General features: G+C 46.2%; 1 protein-coding gene across 1 annotated transcript in view; it reads right to left on the reverse strand.

Moving 5' to 3' along the window:
* ALX4 (ALX homeobox 4) overlaps positions 1 to 22,417 on the reverse strand; it is a 119,902-nt gene that overhangs the window by 39,300 nt on the left and 58,185 nt on the right. The window lies entirely within an intron of this gene.

A 22,417-nucleotide genomic window follows, 5' to 3' on the forward strand; every position in this document is an offset into this window, starting at 1 on the left:
AAAGGGTAACCCTTGCTCCCAGGGGTTGACCAACCATCCCGTATTGTCTATATGTGTAAGGCTCCATGGTTAGGTTGGTAGTAGGCTATCCATAGGACCAAATTTGGGGAAATTTCTTATGGGTGTCTAACACTTTTTTTTTGTACCTCCACACTGCTTGTCCCTTTGCGATTGCAGTAGACAATGCTTGCATAATGAGCATCAACACAGCAGCCTACCTATAGTACATAGTTCACACCTGACCCCTGCACTCTGTACATAATGCACTCCTGAACTCTGCACATAGCGTACTCCTGAACTCTGCACTCTGCACATAGCATACTCCTGAACTCTGCACTCTGCACATAGCATACTCCTGAACTCTGCACTCTGCACATAGCGTACTCCTGAACTCTGCACTCTGCACATAGCGTACTCCTGAACTCTGTACATAGTGTACTCCTGAACTCTGCACATAGCATACTTCTGAACTCTGCACATAGTGTACTCCTGAACTCTGCACCTGCACATAGCGTACTACTGAACTCTGCACTCTGCACATAGTGTACTCCTGAACTCTGCACATAGCATACTCCTGAACTCTGCACATAGTGTACACCTGAACTCTGAACTCTGCACATAGCGTACTTCTGAACTCTGCACTCTGCACATAGTGTACTCCTGAACTCTGCACCTGCACATAGCGTACTACTGAACTCTGCCCTCTGCACATAGTGTACTCCTGAACTCTGTACTCTGCACATAGTGTACTCCTGAACTCTGCACATAGCGTACTTCTAAACTCTGCATTCTGCACATAGTGTACTCCTGAACTCTGCACTCTGCACATAGCATACTCCTGAACTCTGCACATAGTGTACTCCTGAACTCTGCATTCTGCACATATCGTACTCCTGAACTCTGCACATAGCGTACTTCTGAACTCTGCATTCTGCACATAGTGTACTCCTGAACTCTGCACATAGCATACTCCTGAACTCTGCACTCTGCACATAGTGTATTCCTGAACTATGCATTCTGCACATAGCGCAATCAGATACAACTGGTCCTTTGAGGGCAACCATATTGCTGATTCGGCCTGCAATGAAATTGAGTTTGACACCCCCGGTCTATGACAAACAGGTTTAGCTTCTTAAGAATTAAATAACCTTGTAGGTACGCTTTTTAGTGTTTTAGTTAAAACAATCTTCATTTAGCTACAATAAAAATTAACAAAATAAAATAAAACAAATAAATTAATCAATAAATAAATAGAACCAACTAAAATGATTGAAATAAAACATAAATACATAAATAAATAGAATAAATCAATAGGTAAATAAATGAATAAATAGATAAAAAACAAATAAATAAAAACAAAAATGAAATAAATAAATAAATAAAACTAAATGTATGTCATACATAAATACAACTAAATAAATAGAGAAAAAAAAGAATAAATAAAAACAAAAATGAAATAAATAAATAAAACGAAATGTATGTCATACATAAATACAACTAAATAAATAAATAGATAAAAAAACGAATAAAAAAAACCAAAAATGAAATAAATAAATAAAACGAAATGTATGTCATACATAAATACAACTAAATAAATAGATAAAAAAACGATTAAATAAAAACAAAAATGAAATAAATAAATAAAACGAAATGTATGTCATACATAAGTACAACTAAATAAATAGATAAAAAAACGAATAAATAAAAACAAAAATGAAATAAATAAATAAAACGAAACGTATGTCATACATAAATACAACTAAATAAATAAATAAATAGATAAAAGTAAATAACTACAATGAAATAAATAAAGAAAAAAAAAAGTAATATAAATAGATAAAACGAAATGAATGCCAACGTTAAGACAGCAGTAAAAAAGATAAAAAAGGACCATTTTTTCCCTGGTTCCCTGGTACATGCTGTGCAGTGCAGTTGTAAATAAGAATTTGAGAAGCCAGCATTAACCTCAAAGGATAGGGTGACAGTGCTGAGCCGGAGCAGAGTCAGCTCGCTGTGATAACCTGTTAACTAGGCCATAATTCTGCCCTTTGAGGCCTTTCCTGTCGATAGCAAAGACTTTGAATTCTACTGAGAGACAGACAGGCGGCTGGGGCCCCCGAGGGCCGTCACCGGCTCCTCTCACAGCCAATAAATGAACCCAGTAAAAAGGTATCTCCTGGGAGATAAGGTGGAGGTGCTGAGATATCCTCACCTAGCCCGGCATGGTCAGGAGATGACTTATTACCGTACAATGGACCAAGGCCCAGACTCACAATGCTCAAAGTAATACTTTTTTTAGATGCTAGAAAAGTAATAGAACTCGGATGGCGCCGACACAATTTATGATGATAGAATTTGCAGGTTACATCTCCTAAAATATTCTATATCTGTGAAGCACAGAGCTGTGAAAATGTATCCCCCCCCCCCCCCCACCCACCCCTTTAATAATTTTTTAGCAGCTGTCTGTCAATTTTTTTAAAGGGGTGGTTCACCCTAAAAACTACTTTTTTTTATTACAATGGCCCCCCACATTACAATACGATTAAGGCTATTATTATTTTTTTGATGCTGTACATACTTTTGTACAGCATATTCACACGTTGCGAGTCCCGCGGGAGTGGGCGTTCCTCATATGTCTGTGATTGACATTTTGACCAAAAACGAGCTCCCCCCCGTCGCATAAGCCGCGTCACGGTAGGCGAAAAGAGCTGAACGGCGAGTCGGCGCTATACTGCGCATGCGCATTGCCGTCCGGCTCCTTTCGCCAATCGTGACGCGGCTTACGCGACGGGGGGGAGCTCGTTTTTGGTCAAAATGTCAATCACAGACATGTGAGGAACGCCCACTCCCGCGGGACTCGCAACGGGTGAATATGCTGTACAAAGGTATGTACAGCATCAAAAAAATAATAATAGCCTTAATCGTATTGTAATGTGGGGGGCCATTGTAATAAAAAAAAGTAGTTTTTAGGGTGAATCACCCCTTTAAATAAACGTACCTTTAATCTAATTTTTCAGAAAAAACATCTCTGCACTAATAAATGTTGTTTTGTAGTAAAAAAAATAATAATAAAAAAAAAATTATTAAATATTTTTAAATCATATATTTAAAATATAGGGCCAGATTCACATAGAATTACGTTACTCCACGGCGGCGTAACGTATCCCATTTACGTTACACCGCCGCAGGTTTACAGCGCAAGTGCCTGATTCTCAAAAATCTTACCTGTAAAATTTCCCGCCGTGCTTTGCGCGAAATTACGGCACCCCGACTTGTTTTTTCAACGGCGACGTGCGTTACGTCCTTTCGTATTCCCGGACGTCTTACGGAAAAAAAAAATGTGAAATTCGACGCGGGAACGACGGCCATACTTAAACATGGGGGGCCAGATTCACAAAGGTTAGCGGATCTTTAGATCCGTGTAACCTATGTGTTTTAAGATCCGCCCTCGCAAGTTTGTGAGGAAAGTGTCAAATTCACAACACACTTACCTCCAAACTTGCGACGGCGGATCCTAACTCCCCCGGCGGAATTCTAATTCCGCGGCTGGGGGAGTGTACTATTTAAATCAGGCGCGCTCCCGCGCCGATTTAAATACGCATGCGCCGTCCGGGGAATTTCCCGGCGTGCATTGCTCCCACTGACGTCAATAGGACGTCAGTGGTTGCGACGTGAGCGGGACTTGCGACGCGCGTGTTCGTGAATCGGCGTACGCAAACAACGTAGGAAATTTCAAATTCGACGCGGGAACGACGGCCATACTTAACAATACTTACCCCTGCTTTTAGCAGGGGTAAGTATACACCTTTAAAAAAAAAAAAGTATACGACGTGTACCGCGCTACGGAAACGACGTAAGAACACAGCGTCGGGTCTGCGTACGTTAGTGAATTTCGCGTATCTCGCTGATTTACATATTATTCAGTGTAAATCAGCGGGAACGCCCCCGGCGCCATTTTTAAATCCAAAAAAAGATCCGACAGTGTAACACAGTGTAACACTGTCGGATCTCAGCCCTATCTATGCGTAACTGGTTCTATGAATCAGGCGCATAGATAGGACCAGTAAAAATCAGAGATACGATGGTGTATCTGTAGATACACCGTCGTATCTCTTTGTGAATCTGGCCCGGGCTGTCTAATATTACACCACCTAAATAGCAATCGCAACTTTACGACGGGAAAAACCGACTAGCGACGACGTAAGAGAACGCGACGAACGCGTGTACCTTCGTGCATCGCCGTAAACAGCTGATTTGCATACCCGACGCGGAAAACGACGCGAACTCCACCCAGCGGTCGCCGAAGTATTGCATCCTAAGATCCGAAGGCGTACGAAGCCGTACGCCTGTCGGATCTTAGCCAAAAGCCGTCGTATCTTTGTTTGTGAATTACAAATAAAGATACGACGAGGCAAATTTGAAAGTACGCCGGAGTATCAGCAGATACTCCGGCGTACTTATTCTGTGAATCTGGCCCATAATTTTTAGTGGGTATGTATGTTACCCCAACATATTCCTGATACGAGCCCCGGCTGTACCATGTACATGTATAGAAAAGTACTCAACTCTTTGCATTGTTTGCTTTGCGTGACATCCCTGGTGTTCCTACCAGTCCCTCTGCTTCCCTATTAAAAACTGACCACAAAAGGCAGGAGTGCACAGTGTGGTCAGTTCTCTACTCAGCCTGTTCTCCTATAATGATTAGACTTATTCCTGACTACCCCCGCCTCACACACACACACAGCCATTCGCTGGGAAGACCAGTGTGCTGCTGTTTGACTGCATTGATTGCAATGGCGAGGCTGCATTCATGGCAATGGCGAGGCTGCATTGATTGCAATGGTGAGGCTGCATTCATGGCAATGGTGAGGCTGCATTGATTGCAATGGTGAGGCTGCATTCATGGAAATGACTAAGCACTAATTGGAGTGTGAAATGCGTAGGCTGTTTTCCTTGTGTTCTGCTTGTTTTGTAGTGCGTTTTTTTATCCATTTTTTACAATAAAGACAACTTTATGTTTTTTTTGGAGTGCGGCTGTCCATCCCGTCTTTCCTCATATCAATTGCTTCGTGCATTGCCGGCACCCTTGATTTCCTGAACCGTTGCTGATTTTCCCAACACACCCACCTGGAGCGGTAACTCCCTTCCCTTGCATTCATGGCAATGGTGAGGCTGAAGATGGACACTGATTAGGCTGCATTCATGGCAATGGTGAGGCTGAAGATGGACACTGATTAGGCTGCATCCATGGCAATTGTGAGGCTGCAGATGGGCACTGATTAGGCTGCATTCATGGCAATGGTGAGGCTGCAGATGGAAACTGATTAGGCTGCATTCATGGCAATGGTGAGGCTGCAGATGGGCACTGATTAGGCTGAATTCATGGCAATGGTGAGGCTGCAGATGGGCACTGATTAGGCTGCATTCATGGCAATGGTGAGGCTGCAGATGGGCACTGATTAGGCTGCATTCATGGCAATGGTAAGGCTGCAGATGGGCACTGATTAGGCTGCATTCATGGCAACGGTGAGGCTGCAGATGGGCATGGATTAGGCTGCATTCATGGCAATAGTGAGGCTGCAGATGGGCACTGATTAGGCTGCATTCATGGCAATAGTGAGGCTGCAGATGGGCACTGATTAGGCTGCATTGATGGGTACTGACCCTTATTTTGCTCCACTGTTCTTTATTTGGCAAGGGATGTGTCCTATACCTGCATACTTTTGCTGATCGGTGTCCCTCATTCCCATCTCAGAAAGTTGGGAGGTTTGCGTCCTGTGTGTCTACAGGTGCCTTGTGTTTAGTTAGGCTCTACGTCATGGGTGCTCAACCTGCGGCCCTCCAACTGTTGCAAAACTACAAGTCCCATCATGCCTCTGCCTTTGAGAGTCATGCTTGCAATGCCTCATGGGACTTGAAGTTCTGGATAAGTGAAAGGGCCACAGGGTTCATCACCCACGCTCTGTACAGTCTACATAACCTCAGCGCAGGTCCCCCTCCGCACGGCATCACCATCTAATCTGTAACCATAGAGGAATGAGAGCAGCTGCCTTGTCGGCACACCGCGGCCCTGGCTCCGCTTACGCCTGTACTGCTATCATTACAGCACATCTGGAATACACCGAGCAAGAGAAACTGGAAAAACAAATTATGTCAGTAGTCTCTCATTAATAGTGATGTCAAATTACTTCCCAGATCGGCTGCGACAGTCACGTCCGAACAATGAAATGCTTACTAAATAACATCCAAAACGGCTGCTTAGCGTTTACTTGGCGGAAAATTTCCCTCTCCCTGCGTCCTGATTGGTCCTAAAGGGAGAGGCTTTTGTTTTTTTTAAAAAGAGAATAGCATTGTGTAAATAAAGGTATCAGTTTGTATTGATGTTCATGGTGGGGGGGGGGAGGGGGAGCCATATTGGCCGATTGCATAGGCAGCCTCTGCTTCCTGCTTAGTAGGGCTGCACAATGGTTGTGCTTCACTGCCGATCTCTCTTATTGTAGGTCTATCCGTATGGGGAAGATTTGATCCCAGCAATGGGGGTTGAAGGATTGCAGTGATCCTAGGTGTGTGGACTAGGGTGACCACGTGTCCCGGGACCAGGGCCGATCCGCCCTATAGGCTCACTATGCAAGCCGCTTAGGGCCCCACAAAGCTGCAGAGGGCCCCCCAAATTACTAAAGGCCCCGCCTGGTGAGGAGACATTTTTGGCCCCTCACCCCGCTTCTCAACTCGCTGGCTGCATGGGAGAAGAGGTAAGAAGTCAGCACCTCCTGCTTCTTACTTTAATGTAAAATGTAATTTCCGACAGCAGAACACCCTCCCTCCGCCCGCTTCAACTTTAATCTTTAATGTGACATGTCACTGTCGGCACTGACCCCATCCTCCGCTTCTCACTTTAATGACTTTATGTCATTTTGCTTAGGGCCCCAGGGAGGTCAGGATCGGCACTGCCCGGGACAGTCCCGCATTTTGCAGGTCTGTCCCGGGCACCTTCTTTCCAGGACAATACAGTGTCCCGGAATGAAACTGACACAGCCACCCCCCCCCCCCCGGCCAATCTGATGCCCCGAAAAAAGGGTGCCGCATCACCGCTTTACTCACTGACAGTACTTGTCCTGGCCGGGAATGCCTGGAGGAGCACAATCCCCGCCTCCTGCTTGTGATTGGAGAAATAATTAATCCCACCTCTTTTGTCCAGTCACTGTGCTGTAATTCGTTACAGCACAAGCTGATTTTTGGGAAGGGTGTCCCTGAATGGTAGTTTGGAAATGTGGTCACCCTAGTGTGCACAGGGTGTGCCAGGTGTGCCCAGGCACACCCTAATCACCCTGTAAAGCACAGATTCCCCCTATTGCCCTGGCTCCCCCTCATTTCCCCCTGCAGCGCTGCCGGCTTCCCTTCTCACCTCTCTCACCGGCTGTTGCTGAGGGGATGTTTTAGGATGAGTAAGGGAAGGGGCTGGTAAATATGAAATTTACCAGCCCCTTTCCTTCCTTGAATGAACATTGTGAGTGATTGGTAGTGTAAGTTTGAGCTTTGGGGTGCACACCCTAATGCTATAGGCTGCGCACACCTATGGCAGTGATATACAGATATACGGAGTGATCCCCGCTGAGCAAGCGGAGGTTCACGGGGCAGGTCATCACTTATCCGTCCCGTGTGAAAGGGGCCTAAAGCAGGGTTAGGTTATGAAAAAATCTCCCAAGCTTTGAACATCTCATGGGGCTTCTGTTCAATCCATCATCCGAAAATGGAAAGAGTATGGCACAACTGTAAACCTAACAAGACATGGCCGTCCACCTAAACTGACCGGGCCGGGCAAGGAGAGCATTCATCAGAGAAGCAGCCAAGAGGCCCATGGTAACTCTGGAGGAGCTGCAGAGATCCACAGCTCAGGGGGGAGAATCTGTCCACAGGACAACTATTAGTGGTCTCTCCACAAATCTGCCCTTTATGGAAGAGTGACAAGAAGAAAGACATTGGAGAAAGAAAGTCATAAGAGGTCCGGTTTGCAGTTTGTGAGAAGCCATGTGGGGGAGGGGACACAGCAAACATGGAAGAAGGTGCTCTGGTCAGATGAGACCAAAATTCAACTTTTTGGCCTAAAAACAAAACGCTATGTGTGGCGGGAAAACTAACACAACACATCACCCTGAACACACCATCCCCACCGTGAAACATGGTGGTGGCAGCATCATGTGGTGGGGATGCTTTTCTTCAGCAGGGACAGGGAAGCTGGTCAGAGTTGATGGGAAGATGGATGGAGACAAATACAGGGCAATCTTAGAAGAAAACCTGTTAGAGTCTGCAAAAGACTTGAGACTGGGGGGAGGTTCACCTTCCAGCAGGACAGCGACCCTAAACATACAGCCAGAGCTACAATGGAATGGTTTACATCATATTCATGTGTTAGAATGGCCCAGTCACAGCCCAGACCTAAATCACATTGAGAATCTGTGGCAAGACTATGATGGGACACTATTCCTCCCACTGATACCAATGACGGGGCACTATTTTTCCCATTGACACCAATGATGGGACACTATTCCTCCCATTGACACCAATGATGGGACACTATTCCTCCCATTGACACCAGTGATGGGGCACTATTCCTCTCATTGACACCAATGATGGGACACTATTCCTTCCATTGACACCAATGATGGGTCACTATTCCTCCCATTGACACCAATGATGGGACACTATTCCTCCCACTGACAACCAGTGATGGGGCACTATTCCTCCCATTGACACCAATGATGGGACACTATTCCTCTCATTGACACCAATGATGGGACACTATTCCTCTCATTGACACCAATGATGGAGCACTTTTCCTCCCATTGACACCAATGATGGGACACTATTCCTCCCATTGACACCAATGATGGGACACTATTCCTCCCATTGACACCAATGATGGGGCACTATTCCTCCCACTGACACCAATGATGGGACACTATTCCTCCCATTGACACCAATGATGGGACACTATTCCTCCCATTGACACCAATGACGGGGCACTATTCCTCCCATTGACACCAATGATGGGACACTATTCCTCCCATTGATACCAATGATGGGACACTATTCCTCCCATTGACACCAATGATGGGACACTATTCCTCCCATTGACACCAATGATGGGACACTATTCCTCCCACTGACCACAGTCTCGCCCCCCTAAGGTCTGAACCTCAGTAAACTGGCTCTTTTTGTTTTATATAATTTGGAGACCTCTGTCCTAAAGGTACCCAAGCGGAAAGAGATATGGAGATATGGCAGCTGCCATGCCATCCTTACCCGTCCTGCACTACCTAGTGAGTCCCTCACCTGGAACCAGGGCTGGACTGGGACAAAAATTTGGCCCTGGACTTCATCCAGACCGGCCCACTTTGACAGGTCTCTCTAAAGGCGTCCGGACAACTCCCGCACCCCACCCCCGGCCACCCAAGCTCCCACTCCCCCTTCACTAGCCACTAGCCGTTCTACTTTATTAGAGTAGAACGGCTGGTACTGGTACTCTTATAGGCAGTACCAGTGGGGAAGCTAGACATTATTTCACCCGGGGCAAAGAATCAGTTTGGTGCCCCCCCCTTATGGGACAAGATTAGGCAGAAGTGAGAAACTCCCAGGCCATAGCTGTTGAGTCTGCTGTCTGTCCCCTCCCCCCATGCTCCTCTGTCGTCCCCCCTGCTCCTCTGGTCCTCCCCCTGCTTCTTTGTTCCCCCCAGGTGAGCCCTGCAGAGAGGGAGAGGAGGTGAGCGCTGCGGGAAGGGAGAGACAGAGGAGCGGAGGGGGTCGGCGGTCCGCTGTCACTGAAGCCGGCCCACTGAGCCATCGGCCCACCGGGGACACTCCCTGTAGTCCCAATGGCCAGTCCATCCCTGCCTGGAACACCGATGATAGTGTGATATTTCACTGGCCACATGCTTGCCTCTGGTTGGTTAGCACACCTCATCACTTAGCACAGCATTTCATTTCTTTCAAAAAAAGAAGCTTTACAGAGTGCGGCATTCAGGCCCCCCCAGAATCTGAGGATCCACCATCAATGCCCCCCCCCCCCCCCATTCCTCTCCTTGGCTAGGAGAACGCAAGAAATCAGCCCGGGAAACCCTTCAGCAACCTTCCTGGTGTGTGCAGAGCCGAAGCCGGGGGAACGATGGAGTTAACGGGAGGCTTGTTTGTCCAATTAGGAGAATTACTCCCAAGTATTTCCCAGTGTGAGAAGGTGATGATGTGGCTCCTGTGTGGACAACGTGTGGGAAGGATAACGGCCGCTCCGCAGTGTATTGGAAGTGACAAGGAAATCCCTTTTATCTCCAGCAATATAAAAATTCATGATATTTTCTTTGGCATGGCGGCGCGCTTTGGGGGTCCTAGAACAGCCGGCTTTTACGCATTTTCACAGCGTTTGTGTTTTCGATCGCCGCTCTCCAGAGTTCTCCGGGATTGAAGGTGTATGTGAAGGGTCCCGTGGCGGGGACAGGGCCGCCTTTAATATTGATTGGACCCTGGGCAAACATTTTATTGCCCCCCCTCCATGCAATTTCACTGTCCGCCCCAACCTCCCAAAAAACAAATAATACTACCCCCATCATTACATCGCACCCCCCCCATACTACCCCCAATACTACACAGGACCCACCTCTAATACTACCCCCATCATTACATCGCACCCCCCCCATACTACCCCCAATACTACACAGGACCCATCTCCAATACTACCCCCAATACCCTCAATATTACACAGGAACCCCCTCCAATACTACCCCATCATTAAATCCCCCCCCCACATAGTACCCCCAATACTACACAGGACCCCTTCCCCATATTATTCCCATCATTACACCGCCCCCCCATACTACCCCCATAATTACACAGGATCCTATCCCCATACTACCCCCATAATTACACAGGACCCCTTCCTCATATTACCCCCAATATTACACAGTACCCCTTCCCCATACTACCCCCATAATTACACAGGACCCCTTCCTCATATTACCCCCAATATTACACAGTACCCCTTCCCCATACTACCCCCATAATTGCACAGGGCCCCTTCCTCATACTACCCCCAATATTACACAGGACCCCTTCCTCATACTACCCCCAATACTACACAGGGCCCCTTCCCCATACTACCCCCATAATTACACAGTACACCTTCCCCATACTACCCCTCAATACTACACAGGACCACATCCCCATACCACCCCCATTATTACACCGCCCCTCCCCCCCATATTACCCCCAATACTACACAGGACCCCTTCCCCATGTTATTCCCATCATTACACCGCCCCCCCCCCCCATACTACCCCCATAAGTACACAGGACTCCTTCCTCATACTACCCCCATCATTACACAGGATCCCATCCCCATACTGCCCCCATAATTACACAGGACCCCTTCCTCATACTACCCCCATAATTACACAGGACCCCTTCCTCATACTACACTGGGCCCCTTCCCCATACTACCCCCATAATTACACAGAACACCTTCCTCATATTACCCCCAATATTACACAGTACCCCTTCCCCATACTACCCCCATAATTACACAGGACCCCTTCCTCATACTACCCCCAATATTACACAGGACCCCTTCCTCATACTACACCCAATACTACACTGGGCCCCTTCCCCATACTACCCCCATAATTACACAGTACACCTTCCCCATACTACCCCTCAATACTACACAGCACCACATCCCCATACTACCCCCATCATTACACCGCCCCTCCCCCCCATATTACCCCCAATACTACACAGGACCCCTTCCCTATTCTACCCCCCCCCCCCCCATCATTACACAGGACCCCAATGAGGAAGTGAAAAGAGGAATGTCTGCAGGTAAAGGATGCTTATTATGACAAAAAGAAAAATTCTTTACAACCCCCTTTAAATTCGGTACTATTGTAATTTGGAAATTCGGATATATCCGAAATTCTGAAAAAAAACGAAAATGTGTCAGAACAAAACTAACCGCACATGTCTAGTCCAGGCAGAGCCAGTACAAGGGGTCTACTTAGGCGAAGGTGCATCCCCTCCCCCCCACACACACACGGCCCTTCTTCAAATCTTTAACCACTTCCGGACCACCGCATGTACATTTACGTCGGCAGAATGGCACGGACAGGGACATTGGCGTACCTGTACGTCCCTGCCTAGACATGGGTCAGGGGTTCGATCGGGACCCCCCCCGGTACATGCAGCGGTTCCCGTGGCTTCAGGAGCGATCCGGGACGACGGCGCGGCTATTAGTTTCTAGCCGCCCCCTCGCGATCGCTCCCCGGAGCTGAAGAACGGGGAGAGCCGTGTGTAAACACTTCCCCGTGCTTCACTGTGGCGGCTGCATCGATCGAGTGATCCCTTTTATAGGGAGACTCGATCGATGATGTCAGTCCTACAGCCACACCCCCCTACAGTTGTAAACACACACTAGGTGAACCTTAACTCCTACAGCGCCCCCTGTGGTTAACTCCCAAACTGCAACTGTCATTTTCACAATAAACAGTGCAATTTAAATGCATTTTTTGCTGTGAAAATGACAATGGTCCCAAAAATGTGTCAAAATTGTCCGAAGTGTCCGCCATAATGTCGCAGTCACGAAAAAAATTGCTGATCGCCGCCATTAGTAGTAAAAAATAAATAAAAAAATAAAACTATCCCCTATTTTGTAAACGCTATAAATTTTGCGCAAACCAATCGATAAACGCTTATTGCGATTTTGTTTACCAAAAATAGGTAGAAGAATACGTATCGGCCTAAACTGAGGAATTTTTTTTTTTTATATTTGTTTTTGGGGGGATATTTATTATAGCAAAAAGTAAAAAATATTGCATTTTTTTCAAAATTGTCGCTATATTTTTGTTTATAGCGCAAAAAATAAAAACCGCAGAGGTGATCAAATACCGCCAAAAGAAAACTCTATTTGTGGGGAAAAAAGGACGCCAATTTTGTTTGGGAGCCACGTCGCACGACCGCACAATTGTCAGTTAAAGCGACGCAGTGCCGAATTGTAAAAACCCCTTGGGTCATTTAGCAGCATATTGGTCCGGTCCTTAAGTGGTTAATCTTGGCTATTTTGTGCGGGATTCCCCTTTAACTAAGGCCGTAGGTGTCGATCGCCGTGCATCAACCTCGACTCCTCCTCCCTTTTTAATCGTTCCACAATAACAGGAACGACTCCGCCATGTGGGAGCCAGAGGGTTCCTGACGTACGAACCGGTTAACGAGAAGAACTCCTATTAATCACGTGACCGTAGCCGCAGATGTTAGACGTGGCCGCGACCCAGAAATAATAGACGTGATTCCTTGTATCACAACGAACCTAAAGTAGCTGAAAATGGCACTGGAGCGTTTTACGGTTCATAAACATTTATAGAAGCGTATAGATTTATCTAAAAAGCATTCCAGTGATTTAAAGGGGGAAGAGAGGTTTTCAACGCGTTCCATTCCCTAAAGTTATGGTAGGAAGCAAAAAGTTTACTAAAGGTCAAAAGTTAGAAAGCGAAATGCATATTACAGTATAGAAGTCGAGGATTTTTTTCCTCGTTATTTCTATTCTATTGTGTTTTTAATTCTATTCTTTTCTATTCTATTTGAATTTCAGAAGATGGTTATAATCTATTTTATGCTATTCTTGTTTTATTCTATGCTATTCCCAACTATTCTATTCCGTTCTATTCTGTTCATTTATTTTCTATCCTATTTTGTTCTGTTTTACTCATTTTACTCATCACTTATTATATTATATTTTTTTATTTTCTGTTACATTCGTTTCTATCCTATTTATTGATATTCTATTCCTTCATTTTCAATTCTAACTTTTTGAATTTGAAAACTATTATAGGTAGATTCAGGTACAAGAGCCTACAGTTACGGCGGCGTAGCTTAGCGTGTTTAGGCTACGCCACCGTAAGTTAGCTAGGCAAGTACATGATTCTCAATGTACTTGCCTCCTAATATACGGCGGCGTAGCCTAAAGCGGGCGGGCGTAAGGGCGCCGAATTCAATTGTCTTGGAGGGGGGCGTGTTTGATGGTAATGAGGCTTGACCTCACGTTTTTTTTTAATGCACATGCGCCGGGCGCCTACATTTCCCAGTGTGCATTGATGCTAAGTACGCCGCATGGGCCTATTGATTTCGACGTGGACGTAAACGACGTAAATCCCGATTCGCGGACGACTTAAACAAACGACGTAAAAAAATTGAATCTCGCGGCGGGAACGGCGGCCATACTTTAACATTGTTATTCCACCTAATAGATGGAATAACTTTAGGCCTGCTAATGCCTTACGGAAGCGGCGTAAAACTACTGCGGCGGACGGGCGTACATTCGTGAATCGGCGTATCAACTCATTTACATATTCTACGCCGACCGCAATGGAAGCGCCACCTAGCGGCCATCCGAAATATTGCAATCTAAGATAGGACGGCGCAAGCCGTCCTATCTTAGATATGTTTAAGCGTATCTGTGTTTGAGCATACACTTTAACATAAGTCGGCGCAGATTCTGAGTTAGGTCGACTTATCTACTGATACGCCGGCCTAACTCTACCTGAATCTACCTATATTAGAATTAGAAAACTTTTCGAATTCAAAAACGTTTCGAATTTGAAAAACCATTCGAAATGAATTTGAGTACTTTTTCGAATCGATTCGAATTAGAAAAATCTGAATAGTTTCGAAAACAAATAAACAAAACGTATTCCGAAAACCAATTTAAGGAATTAAACAAATTTATGTAAATAACGAATCGAAACTAAATGTAACAAGACAAATTTTTTAGTTCTGTACATGTGTATCCTGGACTCATCTATAAAAATGTTTTTAAAAACTATGGCCCAGATTCTCGTAGATCCGGCGTAAAACTGCGGCGGTGTAACATATGCCATTTACGTTACGCCGCCGCAAGTTTTACAGGCAAGTGCTTTATTCACAAAGAACTTGCCTGTAAAGTTGCGGCGGCGTAGCGTAAATCCCCCGGCGCAAGCCCGCCTAATTCAAATGAGCCGGGTAGGGGGTGTGGATCATTTAAATTAGGCGCGTTCCCGCGCCGAACGTACTGCGCATGCGCCGTCCCTAAAATTTCCCGACGTGCATTGCGCTAAATGACGTCGCAAGGACGTCATTGATTTCGACGTGAACGTAAATGGCGTCCAGCCCCATTCACAGACGACTTACGCAAACGACGTAACTTTTTAAATTTCGACGCGGGAACGACGGCCATACTTAACATTGGTTGCCCCTCATATAGCAGGGGCAACTTTACGCATCGCAAATCTAACGCAAACGTCGTAACTTCACTGCGTCGACCGCGCGTACGTTCGGGAATTCGCGTATTTTGCTAATTTGCATACTCGACCGGGAAAACGACGAAGGCGACACCTAGCGGCGAAAAAAAAATTGCATTTAAGATTCGACAGCGTAAGAGCCTTACGCCTGTCGGATCTAATGGATATCTATGCGTAACTGATTCTAAGAATCAGTCGCATAGATACGACGGCCCAGATTAGGACTTACGACGGCGCACATTGCGTTGCGCCGTCGTAAGCCCTTTGAGAATCTGGGCCTCTGATCTTATTTTCTGGAGAAAATGCTGCTCCTTGCTCCCTCTAGTGCTACAAAATGACCAAAAGTCTGATGCCGCGTACACACGACCGTTTTTCGGGTTGTAAAAGGGCTCATGAATATGGACGGTTTACCGCGAAAATATGCTGTAGCGTAAAAATTCTGCCATTTTTTTATTGGCTCCAGAGAAGCTGGCCATAGAAGTCAATGACGCTGTATATTTGTTCGCCACCCCCAGCAGCCCAGCTTGCAGTGGCGTATATGTAGCACCCTTTACCATAGGTAGGTGCTAAAGGTGAGGATTTTTTGGCAGCTGTCAGGCAGGTAAATTTATTGCATGCTAGGCTAGGCTGACCACCAGTCCCGGATTCCCCCCGGGACAGTCCCGCATTTTGTAGGTCTGTCCCGGGCACATTCATTCCAGGACAATACAGTGTCCCGGAATGAAACTGACACAGCCAACCCGCCCCCCGCCCCCCCAGGCCAATCAGATTCCCCCCAAAAAAGGCCACCACATCACCACTTTACTCACTGACAGTACTTGTCTTGGCCAGGAATGCCTGCAGGAGCACAATCCCCGCCCCCAGCTTGTGATTGGAGAAATCATAAATCCCGCCTCTTGTGTCCAATCACTGTGTTGTGATTCGTTACAGCACAAGTTGATTTTTGGGAAGGGGGGGTGTCCCTGAATGGTAGTTTGGAAATGTGGTCTCCCTACGCTAGGCCTGCTTGTTTTTGATCTGGGGGGCAGGGAGTGGTTAGTGTAGCAGTGGGTGTGACCCCCCCGTCCTTCAGTTCTTGGGCGCCTCCCCTGCTTCCAGTGAGAATGTTCTGGAAGAGGGGCAGGGCTGGGAATTGGAGTGACAGGGAGCTCATGTGAGGAGCCCTGACCAATCCCCAACTGGAATGGGCAGGGGGCAGGCCTCCTTCATAAGCTCAGGTCCAGCCCACTGGAAGGGGGTGGTCGACTGGGAGAAGTGAAGAATGGAGTGTTAGACTGCAAGCAGGAGGCCCATCCCCATCTGGGGGGGGGGGGTGCGGGCCTCGGTGGAGGAGCTCAGGAGCTGCGAGGGAGCCTCATCCTTACATGGTCAAGGAGGAGGTGTCCTGGAACAGAGGAGCTGGAGAAGCGATCGGTACGCATGTCCGGGTAAATTCTTCACCTTGGACTGGCAGTAGGGTGACATGGTGGATGATAGTAACTAGTAGCAACCATCCGCTACATATGGCAACCTCCTTAGCTCCTCCTTGGCCACGTCTTGACGCGTTTTTCCCCAGTGGGGCAAAATGCGTCAGGTCCATGGCCAAGGAGGAGTTGAGTCTGAGGCCATTTCCATACCCTACTACTCGCGTGCATTAACGAGCCAATAGGGAACAATGCATATACCGGGCGTTGTGGTGCGCCGCATTGTTAAAAACAGGTCATGCGCTTTTATTTGTTGCGGTGCATTGGGCTGTCTTAATACAAACAGATGTTGACAAGAGCCAGGGCCGTCTTTAGCACAGGGCAAAAGGGGGCAGCTTCCCTGGGTCCAGTCACGGTTGTGGGGCCCAAAGCAGCTGCCCCTTGAGCCCGCACTGCCTGCAAATAATTGATAAGTGAATTTGGGAGGACCCAAGAAAATGTTTGCCCAGGGTCCAATTAATATTAAAGATGGCACAGGCAAGAGGCATGATGCATACTAACCCATGTGCATCAACACGCAATTGGAGAACAATGCATATACCGGGCGCTGTGGTGCGCCGCATTGTTAAAAACAGGTCATGCGTGTTTAGTATTTGTTGTGGTGCATTGGGTTGCCTCAACACAACAGATGTTACCAAGCACTATGACACATGTTAACCCGTGTGCATTAATGCGCCGTCTGGGAAAAATGCTTATACCAGGCGTTGTGGTGCGCTGCATTGTTGCATTGTTGTTGCACGTTGGGCTGCTTTAACACAACGAATGTTACCAAGAGACATGACGCACGTTAACCCGTGTGCATTAACGCACCGTTGGGAAACACTTATATGTAAACGGCCCTTATTCTCCAAAACGCACATTTCACATTTCTACAGCTTACGTTTTAAAGGAATCAGCGGGCAGAGCGGAGGCACACGTGGTATTAATAAAACTCACAATTAGCGGTATTATTGCTACTATTTGTCATTATCACTTGGTTTATAAGAGGAAAGAAAATTCCCATCGTTTTTACATCCACCGCAAACAGCGCGGTACACACATCTGCCATGACTCCATCCCTCTCACTGACTGCTAACAGCTGCAGAGGAAACACAAGGAAGTGTTAGAGTAACGCTGACCCTTTGTAGTGCGCAAAGAAAAGTTTACCTGTCCCGGAGTCTACTGGAGTCTACCAGGGGAAGATGTGAGGGCGACAATTACACTTCAAACCAAAGAGACGCTGAAGAATTGGTGCAAAATAATATTAATGCGTAAGGTAAACGCAGGGGTTGTCCCACCATTGGGTTGCGGTAACATGTACATTACCATTACTGTACGTAGCTTTCTTCTCACTGACCACCAATGTAAGGAACATTCTTCCCACTGACCACCAATGTAAGGAACATTCTTTCCACTGATCACCAATGTAAGGAACATTCTTCCCACTGATCACCAATGTAAGGGGCATTCTTCTCACTGATCACCAATGTAAGGAACATTCTTCCCACTGATCACCAATGTAAGGAACATTCTTCCCACTGATCACCAATGTAAGGGACATTCTTCCCACTGATCACCAATGTAAGGGACATTCTTCCCACTGATCACCAATGTAAGGGACATTCTTCCCACTGATCACCAATGTAAGGAACATTCTTCCCACTGATCACCAATGTAAGGAACATTCTTCCCACTGATCACCAATGTAAGGGATATTCTTCCCACTGATCACCAATGTAAGGGACATTCTTCCCACTGATCACCAATGTAAGGATCATTCTTCTCACTGATCACCAATGTAAGGAACATTCTTCCCACTGATCACCAATGTAAGGAGCATTCTTCCCACTGATCACCAATGTAAGGACATTCTTCCCACTGATCACCAATGTAAGGAACATTCTTCCCACTGACCACCAATGTAAGGGACATTCTTCCCACTGATCACCAATGTAAGGACATTCTTCTCACTGATCACCAATGTAAGGAACATTCTTCCCACTGATCACCAATGTAAGGGACATTCTTCCCACTAATCACCAATGTAAGGAACATTCTTCCCACTGATCACCAATGTAAGGGACATTCTTCCCACTGATCACCAATGTAAGGAACATTCTTCCCACTGATCACCAATGTAAGGGACATTCTTCTCACTGATCACCAATGTAAGGAACATTCTTCCCACTGATCACCAATGTGAGGAACATTCTTCCCACTGATCACCAATGTAAGGGATATTCTTCCCACTGATCACCAATGTAAGGGACATTCTTCCCACTGATCACCAATGTAAGGAACATTCTTCCCACACCATATTAACAGGGGATGTCCTCGGAAATATGACCGGGTTTGGCAAACGTGGACAAAACAAGATTGATCTCTTTATTGGCTCTCTAGATGTCCATTCTTGGTCCAGATAAGTGGTACAGTGCACTATGCTGTCATACACCCCCCACCCCCCACCTCACCCCTCCCCTGGTGGAAACAAATGCCTATTTTCTAAATGTTTTTCACATCATATTCCTCTGCTGTATAAATGTACTGCTGAATTGGATGTATGTCCTCCGACCACTATTGTATTATGCTTTGTCATTACTTTCGTATTCTGGATACACACTGTATATAGCTGGTTGCTAAGGAGCGGGGCTGGGAAGCCGGCTGCCGTGTCTTTAACAACCAATGAGATCATCAGCTGTCAGTGAGGTTCGGCGCTCACAGTTGAATGTATAAAAACAAAGGGGGTTATTTACTAAAGGCAAATCCACTTTGCACTACAAGTGCAAACTACAAGTGCAAAGTGCACTTCAAAGTGCACTTGGAAGTGCAGTCGCTGTAAATCTGAGGGGTAGATCTGAAATGAGGGGAAGTTCTGCTGATTTTATCATCCAATCATGTGCAAGCTAAAATGCTGTTTTTTCCTTGCATGTCCCCCTCAGATCTACAGCGACTGCACTTCCAAGTGCACTTTCAGTGCAATTTCAGGTGCACTTTGCACTTGTAGTTTGCACTCACCAACTTATTCATTCAATGCCTAGAAGACTCGGCGCTGTCCTTACAAATCATGGAGGTCATACAAAATACTAGATGGAGTAGGTTTTTTTGTGGGGTGTATTAATTTTTGCATCAACTAATTTCAGTAAAACGGAAGATTTTGTAATCTTATGCCGCGTACACACGATCGGAAATTCCGACAAGAAAACCGTGGATTTTTTCCCGAAGGAATTTTGGCTCAAACTTGTGTTGCATACACACGTTTACACAAAATTTCGACGTGGTGACGTACAACACTACAACGAGCTGAGAAAAATGAAGTTTAATGATTCAGAGCATGCGTCGAATTGATTCAGAGCATGCATGTTTTTGCATATAGACAATCATAATTTCCGACAAGAACTTTTCCCGTCGGAAAATTTGAGAACCAGCTCTCAAATTTTTGCTGTCGGAAATTCAGACAGAAAAAGTCAGATGGAGCCTACACACGGTCGGAATTTCCGACCAAAGGCTCACATCGAAACTTTTCTTGTCGGAAATTCCGATCGTGTGTACGCGGCATAAGGTATATTACTTGGCACCCACCATAACGCACATCGTAAACCAATAGTTCAAAGAAGGTTTTGTTCCGAGCTCCCTCAAGCAAGGCATAATTAAACCCCTCCTAAAGAAACCCAACCTCGACCCTAAAGACCCAAACCATCGCAGACGGGTAACAAGCCTTAACACCATCTCCAAGTTCATGGAGAAAGCAGTAGTACAACAGCTACAACCCCATCTGGACGCCCACAAACTCCTAGACCCGCTTCAATCAGGTTTCCGCCCAGGCCACAGGACAGAAACGGCTCTCCTCAAGATATGGGATGGCGCCCTCGAAACAGCAGATGATGGAGAATCATGTCTCCTGGTGCTGCTGGACCTCAGTGCAGTTTTTGACACGGTAGACCACAATACCATGCTCACTCGACTCAAAGAAGTAGCCGGAGTATCGGACTCGGCCCTACCGTGGTTCGCATCCTTTCTAGAAAATTGAAAATCGGGAGTACAAGTACTCCCGCAAATACTCGGTATCGGTCCCGATACCGATACTGGTATCGGTATCGGGACAACCCTAGTTAATACGATACGCTACGCCGGACTAAAATTACGATCCGCTACGTGGATCTGGCCCAGCATGTTTGTGTGTATATATATATAAATTTTTTTATATATATGTATAGAAAAAAAATGATATAAATTGATTAAAATCTTACTTTTCAAAAGGGGTATACACATATATATATATATATATATTAGTGCTGTCAGTTAAACGCGTTATTAACGGCGTTAACACAAACCCATGTTAACGCCGTCAATTTTTTTATCGCGCGATTAACGAGGCGGCGTTCGGGGGTTATACCGGGATGATGCCTGCAGCCGCAGGCATCATCCCGGTAACGTTGTTTAGAGCGGGCGATCGGCTATCCAAACATAACAACCGATGCGGCTAAAAGCCGCTCGGTTGTTATGCCGGAGGAGCGGGAGGGGACATCCCCCCCCTCCCGCCGCCTTTCGCCGCTCTGACCGGGCCTCCCGTCACACCGGGAGACCCGATCCTCCATCCGGCGCCTTCTGTGTCCAGGCGAAGACTGACACTAAGCCGTAAACGGCTTTGATTCAGTCTCCGCATTGAAACCACGGAAGCGGCGTCATGACGTCACTTCCGGGTTTCTCGGCTGCCAATGGCGCCGGATTTAAAAAAGTACACAGTATTCAGAATCGCCGTTTTCGGCGATCTGAATACTTTGAAGTACAAAGGAGGGCTCGGAGGTCTTTTAGACCCCCGATCCCTCCATAAAGAGTACCTGTCACCACCTATTACTGTCACAAGGGATGTTTACATTCCTTGTGACAGCAATAAAAGTGATCAAAATGTAAAAAAATAAAAAAACACAATTTAGTATTATAAAAAAATAAATAAATAAGAAAACAAAAAAAAAAAATGTTTTAAAGGGTGAACCTCCTTAATCGCGCGATTAATCGTGAGTTAACTATGACATTAATGCGATTAATCGCGATTAGAAATTTTAATCGCTTGACAGCACTAATATATATATATACACACATACAGTGTATACCCCTTTTGAAAAGTAAGATTTTAATCAATTTATATAATTTTTTATTTTTTTTTCTATACTGTCTGGCTGAAGCTTAGCTCCAGAGCAGGCTCTCCATGCGGTCACATCAGAGAGAACCGTATGATTGATATTTCAGAATGTCCAGCTTTTCCGCACACCGCCGCCGTGGAATTTTAAAGATTTCAGACACGAACATCTCTTGCACATTATCGCCACACCTGGGGTGCCGTGATAAAGTATTGTCTACGCACTGCACACAGCAAGGCACGTGCAACGCATCCAGTTACAGGCCCCTCCGGCGCACCAAAAAAAAAAAAAAGAAGAAAAAGAAAAGCCGCCTGGTATCACCCGTCTGGAGGCGTCCGAAGGAAATCAGTGTCTCCTTCAAACAGTGCGAGATGTCGGCCCTTCTTGTCCCAAGTTATTGAATATCCGAAGGTTCAGCTCTGAAGCCAGAGCCTCTCAATTTCCCCGCATTTGCTTCCCATGTGTGGACTGACTTTAAAGGAGAAAAGTTCTCCCTGCCACATCTGGCCAAGTTGAAAAAAAAAAG

The sequence above is a fragment of the Rana temporaria genome, chromosome 11 (assembly GCF_905171775.1).
Source record: "Rana temporaria chromosome 11, aRanTem1.1, whole genome shotgun sequence".
Classification (NCBI taxonomy): domain Eukaryota; kingdom Metazoa; phylum Chordata; class Amphibia; order Anura; family Ranidae; genus Rana; species Rana temporaria.